General features: G+C 45.2%; 1 long non-coding RNA gene and 1 pseudogene across 1 annotated transcript in view; one reads left to right on the plus strand and one right to left on the minus strand.

Moving 5' to 3' along the window:
* LOC135057074 (uncharacterized) overlaps window positions 1-23,263 on the plus strand; it is a 35,057-nt gene extending 11,794 nt beyond the window's left edge. Inside the window, exons 2-4 of the long non-coding RNA XR_010244128.1 lie at window positions 8,011-8,064; window positions 22,911-22,979; window positions 23,054-23,263. This is a non-coding gene — a long non-coding RNA (uncharacterized LOC135057074). The remainder of the gene's footprint in view (window positions 1-8,010; window positions 8,065-22,910; window positions 22,980-23,053) is intronic.
* Window positions 16,275-16,393, minus strand: LOC134897908 (5S ribosomal RNA; annotated as a pseudogene).
* Window positions 23,264-23,844: the final 581 nt, after the last annotated feature.

Raw genomic sequence — 23,844 nt, forward strand, 5'->3', positions numbered from 1 at the left:
ACCTTTTTCGGATTGCCTTTCAAGCTCAGATCTGGCTTTCAACCTCCATACCATCAAACGTAGCCGCGATCGCAGCCGCTGCGGCCCGCCCCCCGCATGGTCCGGCCACGCCTGCGTTGGCCGGACAGCGCCCCCAAAACGGCAGCCAAATGCCGCCGTGCCGCCCCCTCCTGCCCAGCGACCATTACTGCCTGTCAATCAGGCAGAGGCGATCGCTAGGGACCGATGGCCTTCGGCTGTCCGGCATTCGCCGGCACACTGCAGCGCCGGCGCATGCGCAGTTCCGACCCGATTGCTGCACTGCGATAAAGTGCAAAGAGCGATCGGGTTGGAATGACCCCCTATGTGTCTTGGTGTGAATCCAAGAAGTTTCCTACGGTGGAGTTTCAACTTGGACGGTTTCTGCAGACAGGTGTGGATGTAGGCCTACGCTTGGGCTCCATAAAGGTTCAGATTTTGGCCTTGTCCATTTTCTTCCAGAAACAATTGGCGGCTCTTCCTGAGGTTCAGACATTCTCAAAAGGGGTCTGCATATTTAACCACCCTTTGTGTCTCCTATGGCACCTTGGGATCTAAATGTGGTGCTGCAGTTCCTGCAATCGGATTGGTTTGAGCCTTTACAGGACGTGGACGTCAAGTTTCTTACTTGGAAGGTGGTCACTCTGTTGGCATTCGCGTCTGCTCGATGCATGTCGGAATTGGGGTCATTGTCCTGTAAGAGCCCCTATATAATCTTCCATGAGAATAGAGCTGAGCTAAGAACACGTCAGCAATTTCTTCCAAAGGTTGTGTCAGCCTTTCATATCAATCAACCTATTGTGGTGCCAGTGGCTACTGACTCCTCAATTACCTCAAAGTCCTTGGATATAGTGAGGGTTTTGAAAATATATGTGAAGAGAACTTCATGTCACAGGAAGTCGGACGCTCTGTTTGTCCGTTTTAATCCCAACAAGGTTGTGTGTCCTGCTTCTAGGCAGACAATTTCTCGCTAGATTAGGTTCACTATCCAGCATGCTTATTCTACGGCAGGATTGCCGTGTCCAAAATCTGTTAAGACCAACTCTACTCGTAAAGTCGGTTCTTCCTGGGCGTCTACCCGGGGTGTCTTGGCTTTACAGCTTTGCCGAGCAGCTACTTGGTCAGGGTCGAACACGTTTGCTAAGTTCTACAAGTTCGATACTTTGGCCTCTGAGGGCCTAAAGTTTGATCAGTCTGTTCTGCAGGAGCCTCAGCACTCTCCCTCCCGTACTGGCAGCATCCTCTAGGATGTAAGAGAAAATAAGATTTTAATTACCTACCGGTAAATCCTTTTCTCGTAGTCCGTAGAGGATGCTGGGTGCCTGTCCAGTGCTTTGTATTCCTGCATTGTTACTTGGTTCAGTTTTGTTAGTTCAGCCGTTGCTGAATTGGTCTTAAGTTTGTTAGCTTGGCTTTCCTTTTGTTGTATGTGTGAGCTGGTGTGAATCTCACCACCATCTGTGTATTTCCTACTCTCGAAGTATGTCCGTCTCCTCGGGTACAGTTTCTAGACTCAGTCTGGCAGGAGGGGCATAAAGGGAGGGGCCAGCCCACACTATTAATCTCTTAAAGTGCCCCATAGTACTAATGTGGACCCCAGCATCCTCTATGGACTACGAGAAAAGGATTTATCGGTAGTTAATTAAAATCCTTTAATTACTCCAGTCTTTTTGTCATACCCAAACCAGACGATTTGGTGCGCCCCATCTTGATCTTGAAGTCTTTAAACCCGTATTTGCGGGTATTCAAATTCAAGATGGAATCCCTGCGGGCGGTGGTGTCCGCGCTGGAGAAGGGGGAGTTCATGGTATCTCTGGATGTGAAGGATGCTTACCTACACATTCCCATGTGCCCCCTCATGAGGCTTACCTCAGGTTCGCCATATTGAACGACTATTTCCAGTTTCAGGCTTTACCCTTTGGATTATCCACAGCTCTGAGGGTTTTCACCAAAGTCGTGGCGGAAATGATGCTGCAGCTGTGCATGATGGGAGTGAACATAGGGGGTCATTCCGAGTTGTTAGTTTGCTAGCAGTTTTTAGCAACCGTGCAAACACATTACCGCCGCCCACTGGGGAGTGTATTTTCGCTTTGCAGAAGTACGAACGCTTGTGCAGCAGAGCACCTGAAAAATCTTTTTGTGTAAAACAAGACCAGCCCTGTAGCCACTCTTCGTGTGCGTTGATTCTAACGACAGAGGAACAGATTTTGACGTCACACACCCGCCCCGACACGCCTGCGTTTTTCTAAGCACTCCCTGAAAACGGTCGGTTGACACCCAGAAACGCCCACTTCATGTCAATCTTCCTGCGTTCTGCCGTGCGACTGGAAGCTTCGCTAGAACCTGTGCAAAACCACAAAGGACTTTGTACCCGTATGCCGCGCGTGCGCATTGCGGTGCATACGCATGCGCAGAAATGCAGATTTTTAGCCTGATCGCTGCACTGCGAACAACGGCAGCTAGCGATCAACTCAGAATGACTCCCATAGTCCCCTACTTGGACGATATCCTAATAAAGGCTGTGTCTATGGAGCTTCTGCAGGACTGCATCGATCTGACGACTCGACTACTGACTGATCCCACATTTTCAGAAGTCTCACCTGGAACCGACCCAACGTCTTCCGTTCCTGGGAATTATACTGGATACTGTGTCTTAAAAGGTGTTTCTCCCGAGAGACAAAGCCTTGACTATCCAGGATATGGTTCGCTCGGTCCTTGCAAGGTATCCATACATCTTTGCATCCAATTACTGGGCAAGATGGTGGCTGCTTACGAGGCAATCGAATACGGCAGATTTCATGCCCGACCATTTCAACTGGATCTGCTGGACAAATGGTCAGGGTATCACCTTCACATGCATCAGGAAGTAACGTTTTCACCGCAAGCCCGGATTTCTCTCTTATTGTGGATACAGGTTCCTCACCTGGTGGAGGGCAGGATTTTCAATATCCACCCGTGGATTTTACTGACAACGGATGCCAGCCTCCGGAGATGGGGGGCTGTGACCCAAGGGGCACAGTTCCAGGGGATTTGGCCACAACAGGAATATGCCCTACCAATAAACATCCTGGAACTCAGGACAGTTTACAATGCTCTTCTGAAGGCTTCTCATCTCCTGAAGGATCAGGCGATCCAGGTTCAGTCGGACAACGCCACCACAGTGGTGTACATCAACCGACATGGGGGAACAAGTAGCAGAGCGGCGATGCAAGAGATTTCGAAGATCCTCCTCTGGGCGGAGGCGAACGGGTCATCTCCGTCATATTCATTCCGGGAGTGGGCAACTTGGAAGCAAACTTCCTCAGCAGGCACGACCTCCATCCGTGGGAATGGGGCCTACATCCCAAGGTGTTTCAACAGTTAATTCGCCGGTGGGGCTGTCCACAGATAGATCTGATAGCTTCTCGACTCAACAAGAAGCTATGCCATTAGTGTTCCAGAACGAGGGATCCGCAGGCTGTAGCAGTGGACACGCTGACGACAACGTGGATCTACCAGTTTGTGTACCTGTTCCCTCTGCTACCGCTAATCCCAAGGATTCTCAAAAGACATAGAAGGGAAAGCATTCATGCAATTCTAATTGCCCCAGATTGGCCTCGATGGGCGTGGTGCTCGGACCTCCTGACCATGTCTCTGGAGGATCCCTGGCCTCTGCCGCTCCAAGAAGATCTTCAGCAAGGTCCGTTCGTCTATCCAGACTTACAGCAGCTACATTTGACGGCTTGGAAGTTGAGAGGGAGATTCTAGCAAAGAAAGGTCGCCTCTCTCAGGTTATTTCCACCATGGTCCAGGCCAGGAAGATAGTTACGTCAAAACACTATCATCATATCTGGAAAAAGTAAGTTTCCTGGTGTGAAAGTAGAAAAGTTTCTCCTGTGGAGTTTAAACTTGGTTGTTTTCTGCTTTTCCTACAAGCGGAAGTGGATATGGGCCTAAGTCTAGGCTCCATTAAAGTCCAGACTTCGGCGCTCTCTATTTTCTTCCAGAAACAACTTGCACTCTTGCAAGAAGTACAGACTTTCCTGAAGGGAGTTCTTCATATGCAACCGCCCTTTGTTCCTCCCACGGCTCCGTGGGATCTCAATGTGGTTCTGTCCTTTCTCCAATTGGATTGGTTTGAACCCTTACATAGGGTGGAGTTGAAATTTCTCACCTGGAAGACGTGTCTCTGGGGGCCTTATCCTGTAAAAGCCCTTACTTGATTTTTTATGGAGACAGAGCAGAACTTCAGACCTATCCTCAATTTTTGCCTAAAGTGGTATCTGCCTTTCATGTGAACTAGCCTTTTGTGGTTCCAGTGTTGTCTGACGCTTCTGTGGGCCCTGAGTCCTTGGATGTGGTCAGGGCTCTGAAGATTTATGTCAAAAGGACGGCCCGTCATCGGAAATCTGACTCGCTGTTTGTCCTTTATGCAGCCTCCAATATTGGTCGGCCAGCTCAGGTTGACCATTCCACAGGCCTATACTTTGGCGGCTCTACCCTTGCCGACGTCTATTCAGGCCCACTTGACGAGGTCGGTTGGGTCCTCCTGGGTGGCTGTCTGGGGTGTCTCGGCCCTACAATTGTGCCAAGCTGCAACTTGGTCTGGTTCAAACACGCTTGTTAAATTCTGTAGGTTTGATACCTTGGCTAAGGATGACCTTCAGTTTGGTCTGGCGGTTTTGCAGGAGTCTCAACACTCTCCCGCCCATTTAGGAGCTTTGGGACTTCCCCATGGTACTAAAGTAAAAGACCCCAGTATCCACTAGGACGTAAGAGAAAATAGTAATTTAATACCTACCGGTAATTCCTTTTCTCCTAGTCCGTAGTGGATGCTGGGCGCCCGCCTTAGTGCTTAGTTCCTGCTTACCTGTGTAAGTTTTTGGTTGGACTGATGTTGCAGTCCTCTTCTGTTGTTGGGATAGCTGTGCTATCCTGGTTTGGTTGGTGTTGCTATCCTCTGTTCTGGTTAGCGCCCTCCTTCCGTTTATGGTTGTGTCTTGGCTTTTTTGCCTCACCGCTGTTGTTTTGTTCTTCTCTCAAGATTATGTCCGTCTCCTCGGGCACAGTTTCCTAGAATGAGTCTGATAGGAGGGGCATAGAGGGGAGGAGCCAGCACACACATGCACACACTAAAAGTTTTTAAAAGTGCCAGGCTCCAGTGGACCCGATCTATACCCCATGGTACTAAAGTACAAGACCCCAGTATCTACTACGGACTAGGAGAAAAGGAATTACCGGAAGGTATTAAATTCCTATTATTATTATTATTATTATTATTATCATGCTTTCAGACTGCCAAAATAGCAATGCTTTCTTGTGCTCTAGGGTAGGTCACCTTTTTTCTGCTTTAGTATAGGAATAAAGATTTCAGTCCTTTAAAAAAAAAAAAAAAAAAAGAATAGTTTCTGTCATGGGTGATGGAACATCTAGACTTGGCTTGTATATAAATGTAATTGACATGAACAGTTGTTGTTTGTTTTATTATTAATTTCTAAATGTTAATTGTATGATTAAACAGTTTATTTTCAAACAGATTTCATTTGTCTGAACAACCGTTTTTATCAGTTTTCCGGTGTTTGGGAAGAAATGGCTGATTTCCACATTTTCATTCCACCACCCAAGTCGTTGGACGATTGTCTTTAAGTGTATGTCCAGCTTTAGGTGATTGTATATGGAGGAAGATTTCTATTGCCCTATATTTAACATTCATGTACATCTAACGCAAGGGCAATCCAAAACATCACTGCATAAAAGCCATGTGCACACGCTGTTGTGTAATAGAAAACTAAAGCGAATGTCTTGGGTCCTGGGGGCCATATAGGATAAGGGTGGCATACAGGCACATGAGATGGGCAGCACCGTTAAGGATAGACTGGCAAGGGACAAAGCGAGAGTTTGGAAGGCTAGATTGCAGTAATCAAGGAGGGAAATGATTAGGGCATGAATGAGTTTGTTTTGGGACCTTGAATAAAGATAGTACTGCAGACCAAAGGAGCTGATGACGTTCCCAAGTGAGGAGGTGTTGGCTGCAGGCAGAGCCTCCAGGGATCACTGTAGGAAGCAGGAGAGGGTGAGAGGTGGAGGTAGAGGCCGAGAAGGAATGGCAGGAGATAGAGAACCAAGGGGCACATTTACTAACGTGCTGTTCTCTAGAAGTGGAGATGTTGCCTGTAGCAACCAATCAGATTTTCCTTATTTATATAGCTTCTAGTACCTTCTAGAAGATAATTGTTAGAATCTGATAAATTTAGTAAATATACCCCCCAGAGAGAACTGTGTCACGAAGGCCAACTTAATGGAGAGAGTGAAGGAGAAGGTTAATGGGGTAAAAGGCTGCTGTGAAGTAATGAAGGATGACAACAGAGGGAATAATCTTGGATTCAGCAAGGAGCTTGTGAGCGACTTTGATCAGCGTAGTTTCTGTGCAGTGACGGGGACGGAGGGCAAATTGTAGAGAGCCAAGGAGGGAGTCCTCAGAGAAGACGAGACTCTCAAGGGTTTTGTAGTCGAAGGGAAGGAGAGAGATTGGATGGTAGTTTGACAGAGAGGCAGGGTGAGGAAATGGGAGACACAAGGGAATGTTTAAAGGTGAAGAGGAAAATGCCACTGGAGAGGGAGAGGTTGAAGAGGTGTGCATGTTGGGGCACACACTAGGGGAGATGAAGAGGAGGAGGCAATATGGTGTGATATCAATGGGGAGAAGAAGGGAGGTGAGTGTATAGTATTAATGCCTAATTATTTTAAAAGAATTGGGGAGTCTCAGTTATGATGATATTCAGCATATAGAATTTATTATAAAAGAATATATATTTTCTGCGCAGAGAAACGTGATCCAAGACAGACTTCATCAATGAGACCTGTGTCTTCAGAGCATTTCAGGCTTACATATATAGTACATAATTATACAATAATTCATAACTGATTGATAAATGAGGCGTGTATTCAGATAACAAGGAGATCATAGATTGGTTGATGGGCAATAACAGGAAGTCTCAAATATGGTCAGCTGGGCTAGATGTAATTGCTGATCTTCTCCTGAAGATGGCAGACTGGCTCCATGAGTCTTGGATCTCCCATTCACACCAATAGAGCCTCTCAATAGGCCTTGTCAGCAAAGAGGTTATTCTTGTTCATCATGGCGTGTTGTTTGTCCAAGACAAAAGTCCATCAGATATCCACTGGCATAAAACCTCATAAAATGTCATTAAGTTCTGGTTATCTAAATATAAGGGTCTTTATCTAAGCACGTATGCTCTTAGTCACAAGCTAGGACGAAGGTTGACAGAAAACTTCACTGTAAGAATGGCTGACCATTATGGGAATTAAAGTGCTAGTTACAGATATTTCACTATAAGTTTAAAAGCACAATTTCTGAGGTAATACAGATGTATATTTGATTTTGTTTCTCCATCAATAGCTATATACGAAAGCAGATGGCAAGTCACTGACATCCAGGGCATTAGCTGTGAATGTTGAAATTAACTCCTGCAACAAATGGGGTCCTCCAAGTACAGCAAACAGTGAAAGAAACAGCCCCTGGTAGCTGATAACATGCTGGTGTCCTGTCCCCCCTCCCCGCCCCTCCACAATAAACTGAATTGCCAGATAGTTTGGTGCCTCCAGTGCATAATTGTGGCTCTCCCGAAACAGCAGTATGACGTGGTAGTGCCTTCCACAGCAGCTGACCTGTAACTGGCAGCACGGTGCAGAACAATCGCAATGGGCGGCATTCAGATAGAAAAAAGTCTAAAGAATAAAAACGTAATTCTCAAACCAATGTTTCAGTGTATTGGAAATCTCTCTTCAGGGTGGAGAAATGAATAAACAGAGAAACTAGCCCAGCTACTGTATATAACCCGATATGTCCCAATAAAATAAAATGTACGTATGTGATTATGTATAATGTACAGGACACAGCTAACTGATGTCTGACTGCCAGACACCAAGTAGGTCATCCACATTCCGGCAATCCTCATCTCCGTGTATTCCTTCTGTTTCCTCTGTGTACAGATATTACTCTAAAGACGAAAATAATGAGGATCGGAGACCAGCCGGAATCACTGGGTAAGTGGGAATTCCTCACACACCGCTTATATATTATAACAATAACTAAAAATCTTCCATGCAAGCAGGTAACATGCACATGTTCAACCAACCAGGGGAGGCTCCAGAGGTGGGGCTGCAGCTCAGTTCAAATTCAAATAGGGGAATCGCACCAACTGCCAGTGAGTCAGTTTGAAGTGGCAGTTGGTTACGGTTGGTGTGGCTCTCCTATTTGAAATTTTAACTGACCTGCAGCCCCTCCTCTGGAGCCACCACTGCTACAACCGTTTGGAAATCTACTATCCGTATAAACGCAACTGGGATCGAGAATTATCAGTAACCGCTTTAGAAAGTGTCTTTTTTAATGACCCAATGGGGAAAATTTCCTTACGCCAGACTGGGTTGTATTGTATTAGGAGAAATTGAATAATGCTAGAATGACACCTACAGGTGCTGTAGTGTGAGAGCAACTGCCAGCAGTGAGACAAGTGTACAGTATTTAATTGTAGAAAGTGTTGTTACTGTAGTAATTGTTAATCGATTGTTGGGCAATCCTATCATTTACATTTTACACCACCTTACTGATCAATGGCAAAACAATATTTCTCTAGCATCCATATTGGGGGAATCTAGTATGATGGGGAATAGATGGGGTCCAAAGGAGCCAGTGCACTTGAAATTTCTTCAACTGGGTGTGCTGGCTACGCCCCTCTATGCCCCCTCCCACAGGCAGTTTAGAAAAATGTGCCCTCAGTAGAGGATGCACACTCTGCAGCTCCAGGAAGTTTTCTTCAATTTCTTTTAAACATTTATTATTTTTGGAGAAGGGAGGAGAAGAGGGTGAGTAGCGATCACGGTGTCAATAAATAAGGTGAAAAATTGCCAGTAATATTTAAAAAGCTATTTATTACCATAAAATCAAAACATAAAGGAGACACATAAAAATTGGGACAATAACATATACACAGCTGAACTAAAAGCACAAAATGAATATAAGAACAAATAAGAAGTTTCCTTATCTTAGAGTGAGGTAGGTAAAGGTCACCCAACGCGTTTCGTTTGTTGAGACTTCTTCAAAGGGTAGGTACAAAATGAACCTGGGCAGCTATTTATAGCCATATCCCTAATGGGAGGGTAATGACATTATTAGGAGTCATGTGATCTAGTTAACTAACATATACTTTAAAACTGTATAAATATACATAGAAGCAATGTTGGTAGGGATTGAATGCAAGTAAAAATAGGCATAAACGAGTGTGTAGAAGGTCCAAAAAACACTTTATCAGTCTCTATAAGATGAAAACAGCGGTATTTCTGCCACACTTCCGGTTGCGGTGGACGCCGTGCCCCACTTCCGGTTCCTTCTGCGCATGCGCCCGCGGCGATTCAATGCGCTCATGTGATCTGTATACTTGTACATGGGTTGGTAGCTCCAATTTATAGGGAAGATGGTTGTATTTAAAGTGTCTATACAGCGGCGGCCATTTTCAGTAAGATTATGTCCATAGCTCCTCAGTGTGTGGCGGACATTTTTTGGTAGTCCATTATGTATGGAGATAGTTTTCCAGTGTTCCAGATCACTGTGGCAACGGTTCCATATAGAAAAACAGTAGATAAGAGTATCAGAAAGACATCATTCTTATTAAAAGGCACCTAATATACTTAATCCTACTCCAGCAGCAAGTGGTGAAAATAAGAGGATGGCTCTTTTTAGATTAATAAAAGAATATATAAATAGTAGTACAGGTTGAGTATCCCATATCCAAATATTCCGAAATACGGAATATTCCGAAATACAGACTTTTTTGAGTGAGAGTGAGATAGTGAAACCTTTGTTTTCTGATGGCTCAATGTACACAAACTTTGTTTAATACACAAAGTTATTAAAAATATTGTATTAAATGACCTTCAGGCTGTGTGTATAAAGTGTATATGAAACATAAATGAATTGTGTGAATGTACACAAACTTTGTTAAATGCAGAAAGTTATTAAAATTATTTTCTAAAATGAACTTCAGGCTGTGTGTATAAGGTGTATATGTAACATAAGTGCATTCTGTGCTTAGATTTAGGTCCCATCACCATGATATCTCATTATGATATGCAATTATTCCAAAATACGAAAAAATCCCATATCCAAAATACCTCTGGTCCCAAGCATTTTGGATAAGGGATACTCAACCTGTAGTATGGAGATCGACTTTTGTACAGTAAAATACAGTAAACAATGTTGTGAAGAGATACATATAATATATATAATAAATAAAATAAATATATAATAATATATGAAAAAAGTTATTTCTCTTACGTCCTAGAGGATGCTGGGGACTCCGTAAGGACCATGGGGTATAGACGGGCTCCGCAGGAGACATGGGCACCTAAAAGAACTTTATAGTATGGTGTGCACTGGCTCCTCCCTCTATGCCCCTCCTCCAGACCTCAGTTAGATCTTGTGCCCAGAGGAGATAGGGTGCATTACAGGGAGCTCTCCTGAGTTTTTTGTAAAAAGAATTTTGTTAGGTTTTTTATTTTCAGGGAGCACTGCTGGCAACAGACTCCCTGCATCGTGGGACTGAGGGGAGAGAAGTAGACTCACTTCTTAAGAGTTAAGGGCTCTGCTGCTTTCGAGGGAGTCGGAACACAGGTCTCACCCTGGGGTTCGTCCTGGAGCCGCGCCGCCATCCTCCTCACAGATGCCGGAAAAAAGAAGCCGGGTGAGTATGTCAGACATGAGAAGACATCAGGCGGCAGAAGACTTCAGATTTTCATGAGGTAAGCGCGCAGCAGGAAGCTGCGCGCCATTGCTCCCACACTTACACACACACACGGCACTGATGGGTGCAGGGGGGAGCCCTGGGCAGCAATAAACCTCGTTTTAGGCAAAAAAGTATGTAGTTAGGCTGCGGAGGCAGTAAACTACGGATCACTGCCATTTTTTTCAAACTCACGAGCGGGACCAAAGCCCGCCGCGCGAGGGGGCGGAGCTTGATCCCTCAGCACTAACCAGCGCCATTTTCTCCACAGAGGCTGCAGAGAACGCTGGCTCCCTGGACTCTCCCCTACTGAGCATCAGAGGGCTGAAAAAAAGAGAGGGGGGCACATAATTAAGGCGCAGTGAGTGGGGAAATCTATATACATTTATATATATATAAAAGCGCTATCTGTTTTTTTTTCCCTGGGTCAGTTGGCGCTGGTGTGTGCTGGCATACTCTCTCTCTGTCTCTCCAAAGGGCCTTCTTTAGGGAATTGTCCCCTTATAGTTATATCCCAGTGTGCGTGGGGTGTCGGTACGTGTGTCGGCATGTCTGAAATGGAAGGCTTATCCAAAGAGGAGGTGGAACAGATGAGTGGTGTGTCTCAGTCGGCGGTGCCGACTCAGGATTGGATGGATATGTGGCATATGTTAAATGCTAGTGTAGCTTCACTGCATAAAAGACTGGACAAAGCAGAGTCTAGTGCGTCGGCAGGTAATCAATCTACGGATTATACCGACTCACAGGACCTGTCGGGGTCTCAGAAACGTCCCTTCTCACAAATAAGGGACACAGATACCGACACGGACTCTGATTCCAGTGTCGACTATGATGAAGCAACATTGCACCCCAGGGTGACAAAAAGTATTCAGTGCAGGATTATTGCAATAAAAGATGTGTTACATATCACTGATGAGCCCTCGGTGCCCGACACGAGGATACACATGTTTAAGGGAAAGAAACAAGTTATAAACTTTCCTCCTTCCCATGAAATTAATGCGTTATGTGAAAAAGCATGGGAAACTCCAGATAAGAAACTGCAGATTCCCAAAAGGGTTCTTATGGCGTACCCTTTCCCTACACAGGACAGGGTACGTTGGTAATCCTCTCCCACAGTGGACAAAGCCTTAACACGCCTTTCCAAGAAGGTGGCGCTACCGTCCCCTGACACGGCGGCCCTCAAGGATCCTGCGGACCGCAGGCAAGAGACTACACGAAAGTCTATCTACACTCATACTGGTACTTTTGCTTAGACCGGCAATTGCGTCGGCATTGGTATGTAGTGCAGTAGCAGCTTGGACGGATACACTGTCAGCTGACCTTGATACCCTAGATAGGGATACAATTTTGTTAACATTAGCTCATATTAAGGACGCAGTCTTATATATGAGGGACGCTCAAAGAGACATTGGTTTACTGGGTTCAAGAGCTAATGCTATGGCTATTTCGGCAAGAAGAGCCTTATGGATCCGCCAATGGACGGGGGATGCAGACTCAAAAAGACATGGAGGTTTTACCTTACAAAGGTGATGTTTTGTTTGGCGACTGCCTCGCGGACCTGATCTCTACAGCTACCGCGTGTAAGTCGAGCTTTTTACCTTTTGTTCCCCAACAGCAAAAGAAACCCCCACAATATCAGATGCAGTCCTTTCGGTCGCATAGATCCAGAAGAGGTCGGGGCTCCTCTTTCCTCGCCAGAGGTAAGGGTAGAGGCAAGAGGACACCTGCTGCGGCTGGTTCCCAAGAGCAGAAGTCCTCCCCGGCTTCCGCTAAGTCTACCGCATGACGCTGGGGCTCCCCTGCGGGAGTGCGCACAGGTGGGGGCACGCTTTCGACTATTCAGCCAAGTCTGGGTTCAGTCAGATGTGGACCCTTCGGTGATAGAAATAGTCTCCCAGGGCTACAAGCTGGAATTCGAAGAGGTGCTCCCACGCCGATTTTTCAAGTCGGCCTTACCAGCTTCTACCCCAGAGCGGGAAGTAGTGCTAGCTGCAATTCAAATGCTGTGTCAACAGCGAGTGATTATCAGGGTTCCCCTGAGCCAACAGGGAAAAGGGTATTATTCAACCCTATTTGTGGTTCCGAAGCTGGATGGTTCGGTAAGGCCCATTTTAAACCTAAAATCCCTGAACCTGTACCTGAAAAGATTCAAATTCAAGATGGAATCGCTCCGAGCGGTGATAGCCTGCCTGGAAGGGGGGGATTTTATGGTGTCACTGGACATAAAGGATGCTTACCTTCATGTCCCCATATATCTCTCTCTTCAGGAGTACCTGAGATTCGAGGTACAGGATTGTCATTATCAGTTTTAGACGTTGCCGTTTGGGCTGTCCACGGCCCCGAGAATTTTCACCAAGATAATGGCGGAAATGATGGTCACATACTTGGACGAACTCCTGATAAAAGCGAGATCAAGAGAGCAATTACTGGAGAACGTGTCACTCTCTCACAGAGTGCTTCAACAACATGGGTGGATTCTCAATCTATCAAAGTCACAGTTGATTCCGACAACTGGACTACCGTTTCTAGGAATGATACTGGACACGGAGCAAAAGAAAGTTTTCCTCCCGTTGGAAAAAGTCCAGGACCTCCAGAACATGGTCCGAGAACTACTAAAGCCGAAAAGAGTGTCAGCTCATCAATGCACTCGGGTTCTGGGGAAAATGGTGGCAACTTACGAGTCAATTCCCTTCGGCAGGTTCCATGCAAGGATGTTTCAATGGGATCTTCTGGACAAATGGTCCGGGTCCCATCTACAGTTACATAAAAAAATAACACTGTCCCCCAGGGCCAGGGTGTCTCTTCTATGGTGGCTACAAAGTGCTCACCTTCTAGAGGGTCGCAGGTTCGGCATTCAGGATTGGATCCTGGTAACCACGGACGTGAGCCTCCGAGGATGGGGAGCAGTCACCCAAGGAAGAAATTTTCAGGGACCATGGTCAGACCAGGAGTCCTGTCTACACATCAACGTGTTGGAGCTAAGGGCCATATACAACGGCCTTCGACAAGCGGAGAATCTTCTTCGCAACCTACCGGTTCTGATTCAGTCCAGACAATGTCACAGCAGTAGCTCATGTGAACCGCCAAGGCGGGACAAGAAGTAGAGTCGCGATGGCGAAAGCCACCTGGATTCTTTGCTGGGCGGAAAATCACGTAAGCGCTCTGTCAGCTGTCTTCATTCCGGGAGTGGACAACTGGGAAGCAGACTTCCTCAGCAGACACGATCTCCTCCATCCAGGAGAGTGGGGACTTCATCAAGAAGTCTTTGCAGAGATAACGGGTCTCTGGGGAGTTCCTCAAATAGACATGATGGCCTCAACAAGAAGCTTTGGAGGTATTGTGCCAGGTCCCGGGACCTTCAGGCAATAGCAGTAGACGCTCTGGTAACTCCATGGGTGTTCCAGTCGGTCTATGTGTTTCCTCCGCTTCCTCTCATCACAAAAGTGTTGAGGATCATAAGACGAAAAAGAGTACAGACAATACTCATTGTTCCAGACTGGCCACGAAGGGCCTGGTACTCAGATCTTCAGGAGATGCTCACAGAAGATCCTTAGCCTCTTCCTCTAAAAGAGGACCTGTTACAGCAGGGGCCCTGTCTGTTCCAAGACTTCCGCGGTTACGTTTGACGTCATGGCGGTTGAACGCCGGATCCTAGCGGAGAAGGGTATTCTGGAGGAGGTCATACCTACTCTAATAAAGGCTAGGAAGGAGGTGACGTCAAAACATTATCACCGTATCTGGCGGAAATATGTCTCTTGGTATGAAACCAAGAATGCTCCTACGGAAGATTTCCATCTGGGTCGTTTTCTCCACTTCCTACAGACAGGAGTGGATATGGGCCTAAAGTTAGGCTCTGTTAAGTACAGATTTTGGCTTTGTCAATATTCTTTCAGAAGGAATTGGCTTTTCTTCCAGAAGTCCACACTTTTGTAAAAGGAGTACTGCACATCCAGCCTCCTTTTGTGCCCCCAGTGGAATGTGGTGTTGCAGTTCCTTAAATCACACTGGTTTGAACCCCTTAAAATGGTGGAGTTAAAATTTCTCATCTGGAAGGTGGTCATGTTGTTAGCCTTGGCATCTGCGAGGCGTGTGTCAGAATTGGCGGCCTTGTCTTACAAAAGCCCTTACTTGATTTTCATGTGGATAGAGCGGAATTGAGGACTCGTCCTCAATTTTTACCCAAGGTGGTGTCTTCATTTCATATGAACCAACCTATAGTGGTGCCTGTGGCTACGAGTGACTTGGTGGATTCCATGTCCCTGGATGTAGTCAGGGCCTTAAAATGTATGTAGCCAGGACAGCTAGAATTAGGAAAACAAATGCATTGTTTGTCCTGTATGCTGCCAACAAGATTGGCGCGCCTGCTTTGAAGCAGACTATTGCTCGCTGGATCTGTAACACGATTCAGCAGGCTTATGTTACGGCTGGATTGCCGTTACCGCATTCAGTAAAGGCCCATTCCACTAGGAAGGTGGGCTCTTCTTGGGCGGCTGCCCGGGGCGTCTCAGCATTACAGCTTTGCCGAGCAGCAACTTGGTTGGGGTCAAACACTTTTGCTAAATTCTACAAGTTTGATACCCTGGCTGATGAGGACCTAGCATTTGCTCAGGCGGTACTGCAGAGTCATCCGCACTCTCCCGCCCGATTGGGAGCTTTGGTATAAACCCCATGGTCCTTACGGAGTCCCCAGCATCCTCTAGGACGTAAGAGAAAATAAGATTTTAAACCTACCGGTAAATCTTTTTCTCCTAGTCCGTAGAGGATGCTGGGCGCCCGTCCCAGTGCGGAAAATCTGCAAGACTTGTATATTGTTATTGCTTAAATAAGGGTTATGTTACAGTTAGAATCGGTCTTGGACCGATACTGTTGTTTGTTCATACTGGTAACTGGTTATGTGTATTCCAGGTTATATGGTATGATTGGTGTGGGCTCGTATGAATCTTGCCCTTAGATTAACAAAATCCTTTCCTCGTATTGTCCATCTCCTCTGGGCACAGTTCTCTAACTGAGGTCTGGAGGAGGGGCATAGAGGGAGGAGCCAGTGCACACCATACTAGAAAGTTCTTTTAGGTGCCCATGTCTCCTGTGGAGCCTGTCTATACCCCATGGTCCTTACGGAGTTCCCAGCATCCTCTACGGACTAGGAGAAAAAGATTTACCGGTAGGTTTAAAATCTTAATTTTTTTCTGAGTATTGATACTTAAAGGGAGTAGTGGAAATTGGATATAGCATTAGTCCTCAGGTTAGAGATAAATAAAAAACTAATGGGTTCTTTACACGAAGTGTGTTAGGGTAGGTGTGTTTATAGTTGATATTATAACGTAATTGTGGTTGTGAGATACCGTACGTACGAATGGCAGTGCTCTTGTAGGTCCAGTGTTGAAAGGAATATATAAACTTAATAACGTGTTCAGTGTTACTATATAGATGCGAAATATATGGAGTGTACTCCTTTCTTAGGCCTCTCTTCGTTCCTGTTCTATACAGTACCTGATCTTCCCAGGTGGTCCCCCTCACTGGTACTGAGCAGGCCCGACGCTGCTTGGCTTCCAAGATCGGGCGTATTTGGGCATTTCCAGCGTGGTTTGACTGTAATGACGTTGCGCCTTCCAGGTTATTACTCCAAGCAGTGATATTATTTTAATCTTATTTTACTTTATGTGAAGTGGTGGTTAATCCGGAAAGACAACGTATGGGGAGGTAGTGAACAGGTGGGGGAAGGGGGGGGGGGGGGTGAAATGTGCACTGGGAAGGGGGGGAGGGTAGTGAAATGTGTACGGGGGGAGGGTTTGGGTGGGAGGATTTGTTGGAAGACAGGAGGGAAAACAATATAGGAGTTTTAGTACCGTATTTTATAAAAAGGGGGCGATCTCATAACTGTCATTGAATCCTTTCGGCTGTAGTGTCTGCAGTTGAAATATCCAAAACATCTCGCGATGTGATAATTTGTTAGCGAGATCCCCTCCTCTGTCTCCTAGTTTCACCAATTCGATGGCCTTAAAAGTCAGAGCTTCCAGATTAGAGTTATGCGTAAGGATGAAATGTTTAGACACAGCATGGCTCTCTACTTTATTCTTAATGTTTCTCACGTGTTCTTGTATCCTTAGCTTCAAGGGTCTCTTTGTCTTCCCTATATATTGTTTGCCGCAGTCACATTCCAGAAGGTATACAACAGATTGGGTATTGCAGTTCATGTGGTATTTGATTTTGTATTCCTTTTACTTTTCCATATCAGTAAACGTTTTCCTGTTGGGAATTAAATACCTGCATACGTTGCATCGCCCACATTTGTAAGATCCCACACATTTGGGCCATGTGTGGTCTTTCTCTTGGTTTGTCTTCAGCATACTTGGGGCTAGCAGGTCCTTCAAGTTTCGTGATTTTTTTAAAAACTATTTCGGGATGAGGAGGGAGGATTTATTTAAGGATAGGATCCATCAGTAAAATTCTCCAATGGTTCCTAAAAGATTCTCGGATGGATTTTTCGTGTCGGTTAAAGGTTGTTATAAATGCTGTGGAGTCTTTTGGTTTCTCCCGTGTTTTGTATTCCAGCATCTTTGATCTGTCAGCTTCATTGGTTCTGGTGATGGCTTCTTTCAGAATGGTATCCGGATATTCCTTTCATTTGAATCTATCCCTGTACATTTTCAGCTGTATCTGACAGTCCTCTGGTTTTACTACAATTTCTTTTTATTCTGCTAAATTGGGAGAAGGGGATATTGGTGGTCATTCCGAGTTGTTCGCTCAGTAAATGTCTTCGCATCGCAGCGATTTTCCGCTTAGTGCGCATGCGCAATGTTCGCACTGCGACTGCGCCAAGTAAATTTGCTATGCAGTTAGGTATTTTACTCACGGCTTTTTCATCGTTCTGGCGATCGTAATGTGATTGACAGGAAGTGGGTGTTTCTGGGCGGAAACTGGACGTTTTATGGGCGTGTGGGAAAAAACGCTACAGTTTCTGGGAAAAACGCAGGAGTGGCTGGAGAGACAGAGGAGTGTCTGGGCGAACGCTGGGTGTGTTTGTGACATCAAACCAGGAACGACAAGCACTGAACTGATCGCAGATGCCGAGTAAGTCTGGAGCTACTCTGAAACTGCTAAGAGGTGTATAATCGCAATTTTGAGAATCTTTCGTTCGCAATTTTGATAAGCTAAGATTCACTCCCAGTAGGCTGCGGCTTAGCGTGTGCAAAGCTGCTAAAAGCAGCTTGCAAGCGAACAACTCGGAATGAGGGCCATTGTTCTTCCAACTTTTGAGGTGGTTACTCTTGTAGTGGAGATAACTATAGGCATCCACTTGTTTAACAAAGTTTTTTGACGTGATTTTCCCAGTCTCTCCTGTAAGAACCAAATCCAGAAACTCAATGTGTTCTCTACTCGTGTTAAATGTAAAAGTGAGATTCATCACACTGGTGCTGATATGTTTATAAAATTGGTTAAAACATTCCATATCTCCATCCCAGATTATTAAAATGTCATCTATGTACCTCCGATAAAAGATGATGTTGCAGTTAAAAGCTTGATGATCATATATAAAAACTTTTTCCCAACTGCCCATAAAGAGGTTTGCAAAACTGGGCGCAAAAATTGTGCCCATTGCGGTGCCGCACTGTTGTATGTAAAATTGATCCAAGAACTTAAAATAATTATGAAGGGGGCTTTTAATATCACCAATGGAACCAGACAGGGCTGTCCCCTGTCACCCCTCATATTTGCTCTAGCTATTGAGCCACTAGCTGAGACAATTAGGACTGAACCAACGATTACAGGTCCAGAAATAGGGGGCTTGACTCACAAGATCAGCTTATTCGCTGACGACATCTTGCTCTGCTTAACTCGCCCAGATGCCTCATCAGCTGCACTCCATGCCGTCCTGGACCGATATTCCAGGATATCATATTACCAGTTGAACACAACCAAAACCGAAGCCCTACCGCTTCACATACCGCCACGCACGGTGACCAGACTTAAAGATCTATACCGTTATGCCTGGCAGGTCAGATCCATTAAGTACTTAGGAATCCACCTCTCCCTAGACAGAGACCTGTATGAATGTAATTATATACCCCTCTTTAGCGCCTTTTAAAAATTAATAAAAGAATGGTTCCTTCATGAAATATCTTGGCTAGGAAGAATTTCCGCGACCAAAATGATACTACTCCCTAAACTTTTGTATTTGTTCCGGGCTATACCTCGTAGCTTCCCCAGACCTCTCCTGGTGAAAGCTAACATGATCATCTCTCAGTATATATGGAAGGGGTCGAGGCCCCGCGTAGCTAGACAGGTCCTGATGCTGCCTAAAACGATCGGGGGGGTGGCATACCCTAATTTGGAAGCGTACCACTCCGCATGCCTTCTCAGGCTCGAGACTGGTTTGACGTGCACAGCCCCAAGCCATGGGTCCTTATAGAACGGTCCTTCTTGGGTTCGATTGACTTGAGAGATATGTTTCTGCTGCCTGCTCAATGTGTTCCTAAGCGGTTAGGCCCGGGGGAGTCGGTTAGATGTACCCTGAAGCTTTGGCATACGGTCGCTGCATCTGATCCAAAAATCGTGTTGCCCTCGGCTGATTTAGAAATTAGGACTATTGCTAGTCTCATACCTAACCTGAGATTGGACACTTGGATCGGTGCTGGGGTTGTGCATTTAGGTGACTTATACTCAGAGGGAGGGTTGGTGCCCTTTTCTAGTTTATTAAGTAACTTAGGTATCCCTAGGCTTGACTTATTCAAATATTTGCAGATCCGACATTGGTTGCAGTCTTGTGGGAGAGAGGGGGCAGCACCTGTCCCCCTTCCGGCCTCCATTCGTCTCAGGCTGACTTCCCCGGACCATGGCGGGGGGATATCTAAATGGTACCAGTATATAATTCTCCTCTCCAAAAGGGGTAAGATTCCCTCGCAGCTGAAGTGGGAGAGGGAACTCTCCATAGACCTGCGGGAGGAAGAGTGGGACTCCATCTTTTCGAAGTGCTTTGGGATCTCGAGATGCCTTCAGCATTCTGAGATGTACTTCAAATTGTGCCAAAGGGCGTACTTTACTCCACAGCGACTCCATATCATTTGGCCTTCAGCTTCCCGGTTGTGCTGGAGGAATTGTGGCCACGTGGGTAATATCCTACACGTTTTCTGGGAATGCCCTGTTCTGAAGTTGCTGTGGACCGAAGTGTTCTCTCTACTCCGGGAGGTGTTGGGGGTTGAGGTCCCTATGACTCCTATGTTCGCCCTATTCCATTATACCTCACCTGAACTTTTGCGATGCGATAGATATATTGCTGGCCATATTCTCATATCTACTAAGGCTGCAATTGGACAGCTTTGGAAAACACCAACTGTACGCACTCTCCAAGCCATTGTTATCAGCACACATAAACACTTTCTATTTGAAACGTCTGGAGGTTATGATACGACCTCACCATCCTCAGTACTGAATTATTGGCTGAAGTGGAAAATATTTCGGGAACGGACAGGGCTGCCTATGGTTGTTGCCAACCCTATAGAATTGTCGCAGTTACACTCTCCACATTCTGAGGCTGCCTGAGTATTACTACTATATATAGTATATATCTTTCTACTGTAGATCGATAATCGATCAGATATGTTGGGAACTTTCCCATCAGTGGAACTTAACCCGTGTCTTTGTTATCCCCTATGTGTCTCAATGTGTTGTCTCTCTTCTTGTTCTACCTTACTTCTTCCTCTATCTGTTAGATGGTAGTTTATATCTGTCTTTGGCTGGATTCGGCAGTTCATGATTGGGATATTGTAAACACTGTTGTACTGTTAAGGCATCGTTATATTTCTGCTTGATATCCTGTTCAGTCAACTCATACTCGTATTGGACTTTACATGTGCTGTCATATCCGGCTGTGTATGTTACTGATTAAAAAATAAATAAAAACCATTGATTAAAAAAAAAAATAATTATGAAGAATAAAATACATTGGGGTATATTTACTAACATTCGTATTTTTCTGAAAGTGTTCAAAGTTTGAACACGAATGACAGCGACAGTGTAAAATTGCAACTTTTTCAATTGATTACGACTAATTTGCTAAGCTGTCGTATTCGTATTTTTAGTGTTGTCCGATGTCGATGTCATTCGTGTTTTTCTGGTGTAGAGTGCGGCCGATTTGGTTGTCTTGTGGCCGTGTTTCATGGGTTTTTTACGACTGTGTCACATGTCTGTTACGGCAGTGTTTTTTGTTTTACGGCCGCGTTTTTTCCCTAAGTTTCGTTTTTGTCACTCGTCCGTGATTGGTTGTATTCGTGGTGGAGGAGTGTCTGTGCACATTACTATAAAAACGCCCCAAACACACCGCACCTCGTGGGTTTAGCTAGTGGTGAGGAGAGAGGAAGGTGTTGTTGGTGTTGGAGAGTTTTGTGGAGTTTGTTGAGGTTTTGAGGCGGAGTTTTGTGATTGGTGAGTGCTGTACTGTGTGTGTAAGTAGTCTTGTCATACTTGTTGTTGAGTTATTTAAAAGTCTGTCTAGTTTTTTGTATTTTGTATTTTAGTTACGTCTATAGTCATTGTTTGTGAGTGTGTGTGTGTGTGTGTGTGTGTGTGTGTGTGTGTGTGTGTGTGTAGTGGTAGTGGAGGAGTGTGTTATTTGTTTTTTTTTCTCTGTGTTTTTTGTGTTGTCTTCAGATTATGTCACAGTCAGAGGTTAGTGTGAGGGAGGAGGTGAGTGAGGTGGAGGAGGTGAGTGAGGTGGAGGAGGTGAGTGAGAGGGAGGAGGTGAGTGAGAGGGAGGAGGTGAGTGAGGTGGAGGAGGTGAGTGAGAGCGAGGAGGTTAGTGAGGAGGAGGGTGAGGTTGCGGCTGCGTTTTCAAGTGATACTGATAGTGATGGTGTTGTGGCTCCGCAGCTACGTACCACTACAAGGACGGGCCGCAATGTGAAGTTTAGCTACTCTGAAAACATGGCTCTGGTGCGGGAGCTGATGAGGCATCATCGCCAGTTGTTTGGGTCTGATGCAGCTAAGGTGTCGACCCGTAGGAAGAATGTGCTATGGGGGAAGGTTGTTGCTGCTGTGAACAGTGAGGGTGTGGTGAGGCGGACCGAGGACACCTGTAGGAAACGCTTCTATGACATCAAGCGCCGTGTGAAGGCCAAGATGGCTAAGGAGGCAAAATCTGCCCGTCAAACCGGGGGAGGACACCCCTTCCGAGCGTCTTATAAAGATTGGGAGGAGCCAATTCGTACGCTGATTCCGCCCGAGGTGGTTTCTGCACTTCATGTCCGTGATTCGGACCGGCCAAGTGCGGATGGTGAGTTTATAATATTTCATATTTTTTTTTTTACATCTGTGCTTTGTCCTTTTTTTTTATTATTTTGGCTGTGTGTTGACCCCCAAATGGGTTGGTGATGTAGTGCAGGCTAGGCCACCCTGTGTTTTGCCAGCTGTTGTCAAACTACAAGTCCCATCATGCCTTACCAAATTTTTGTACTTAGTGAATGTCAAATGTGTTGGTGGACATGCTGGGATGTGTAGTTGCACTACATCTGGAGAGACACAGGTTGTGGCGGCTTGGTGTATTGTGTTCGTTAATTATGTTTATTTAGGCATTATGTACTATTTTCTTTTTATTTTGTGTTGGTAATTTTCAGCTGTCTGCTTTACCAAGTTAATGTTTTTTTTATTTTCTTCATGAAGTGTGATGATGTTTTTTTATTTAAAAATTATAAATTACTTTTGGGCAGGTTTTTATATTTTTGTTGGTTTTATTTTTTATTTTGGTTGTTTTGTTGTTGTGTTTTTGCATGCATTAGTATGTTTACATTTAATTTTATTAACCCAGCTATTTGTGTTTGTTTATATTTTTTTTTTTAATTCTTCAAATTTAAATATCATGCAATATTGTGTCTTGGTAAAGCTACGACGTATGTGTTTTAAGTAGTATAATATTGTTCAATTATTACCATTTTTTTGCTTAAATTTAATGTTTACAAATTTATTCAATTAAAGTATACACAGCCAATGTAGTCATGCATGCAAGGCTAAGCATCGCATACTTTAAGTCACAGCAGCTAACACATATTTATTTTGGCAAACCAAAAATAAAAGTTTTAAAAAAAGAGTATGATCATATCGACATTCTTCTTCTTTCTACAGTACGCCAGAGAAGCAGCACATCCAGGCCACAGCCAACCCTGCCTAGAGCTGATGATGGTGGGAATGCTGGTAAGTTTTTTCTGTAACCACATCTTATCCAAAAACATTTAAATATGAAATCTAATGAGGATACTATCACACAGGTTCTTCGTCTGTTCCGCGGCCACTAAGGCGCCAATCACAGGCCAGCGTTACTGTGGCTACAAGGCCACCCAAGAGGCCCCATGTACAGGCTCCTGCTGCTGCTCCTGCACCAGCATCACCCCCCCAAAGGTGCATCTCTGCAGTGGCTTCCGTGCCACCACTGGCACTTTTGGCAAGCCCCCAAAGTGTAGATCCGCAATCCCCATAGGTGTCTGGTGAGTAATGTTTTAATTCATTTAATTTATTTGTTAAAAAACAGTGTAGTTTCTTAAATAACCAGGTGAAGGCATAAGCAAGTGACAAAACACTGTTATGTAGAAGATGATAAAGGCAGTAGTACAAAAATATCATATTCAGAGCACACACACTGAACAACAAGTCCTGTGAAAAGATGCAAAGAAAACCATCAGCTAAAATCGGCGCGGGAATTACAAATTACCAGGCTTATATAAACGGGATCTACTGAAGACAGTCATTCGAACTGAGGAAGCCGCTGAGGAGCTAGAAGGCGGAGAAACGCATTTTTGAGTGGACTGTGTAAGGTTGCATCACCTCCAATCATCATTTGGAATCCAGCTTAAGATCCACGGCAAAATTACCAGTGCATCTGCCATTGCGGTTGGCCACCAGCAGAGGGAGCAGGAGCACTGTAGCTGTCTGCAAAAAGATTCACTCCAGCCAGTCTGCAATTGAACGGAATGAGTACCAGCAGAGGGAGTAGAATCATGGATCAACTTACAGTGTGAAACCAGTTGGAGGTGATATAACAATTATAGCTATAATTCAATAT

The sequence above is a fragment of the Pseudophryne corroboree genome, chromosome 3 (assembly GCF_028390025.1).
Source record: "Pseudophryne corroboree isolate aPseCor3 chromosome 3, aPseCor3.hap2, whole genome shotgun sequence".
Taxonomy (NCBI): domain Eukaryota; kingdom Metazoa; phylum Chordata; class Amphibia; order Anura; family Myobatrachidae; genus Pseudophryne; species Pseudophryne corroboree.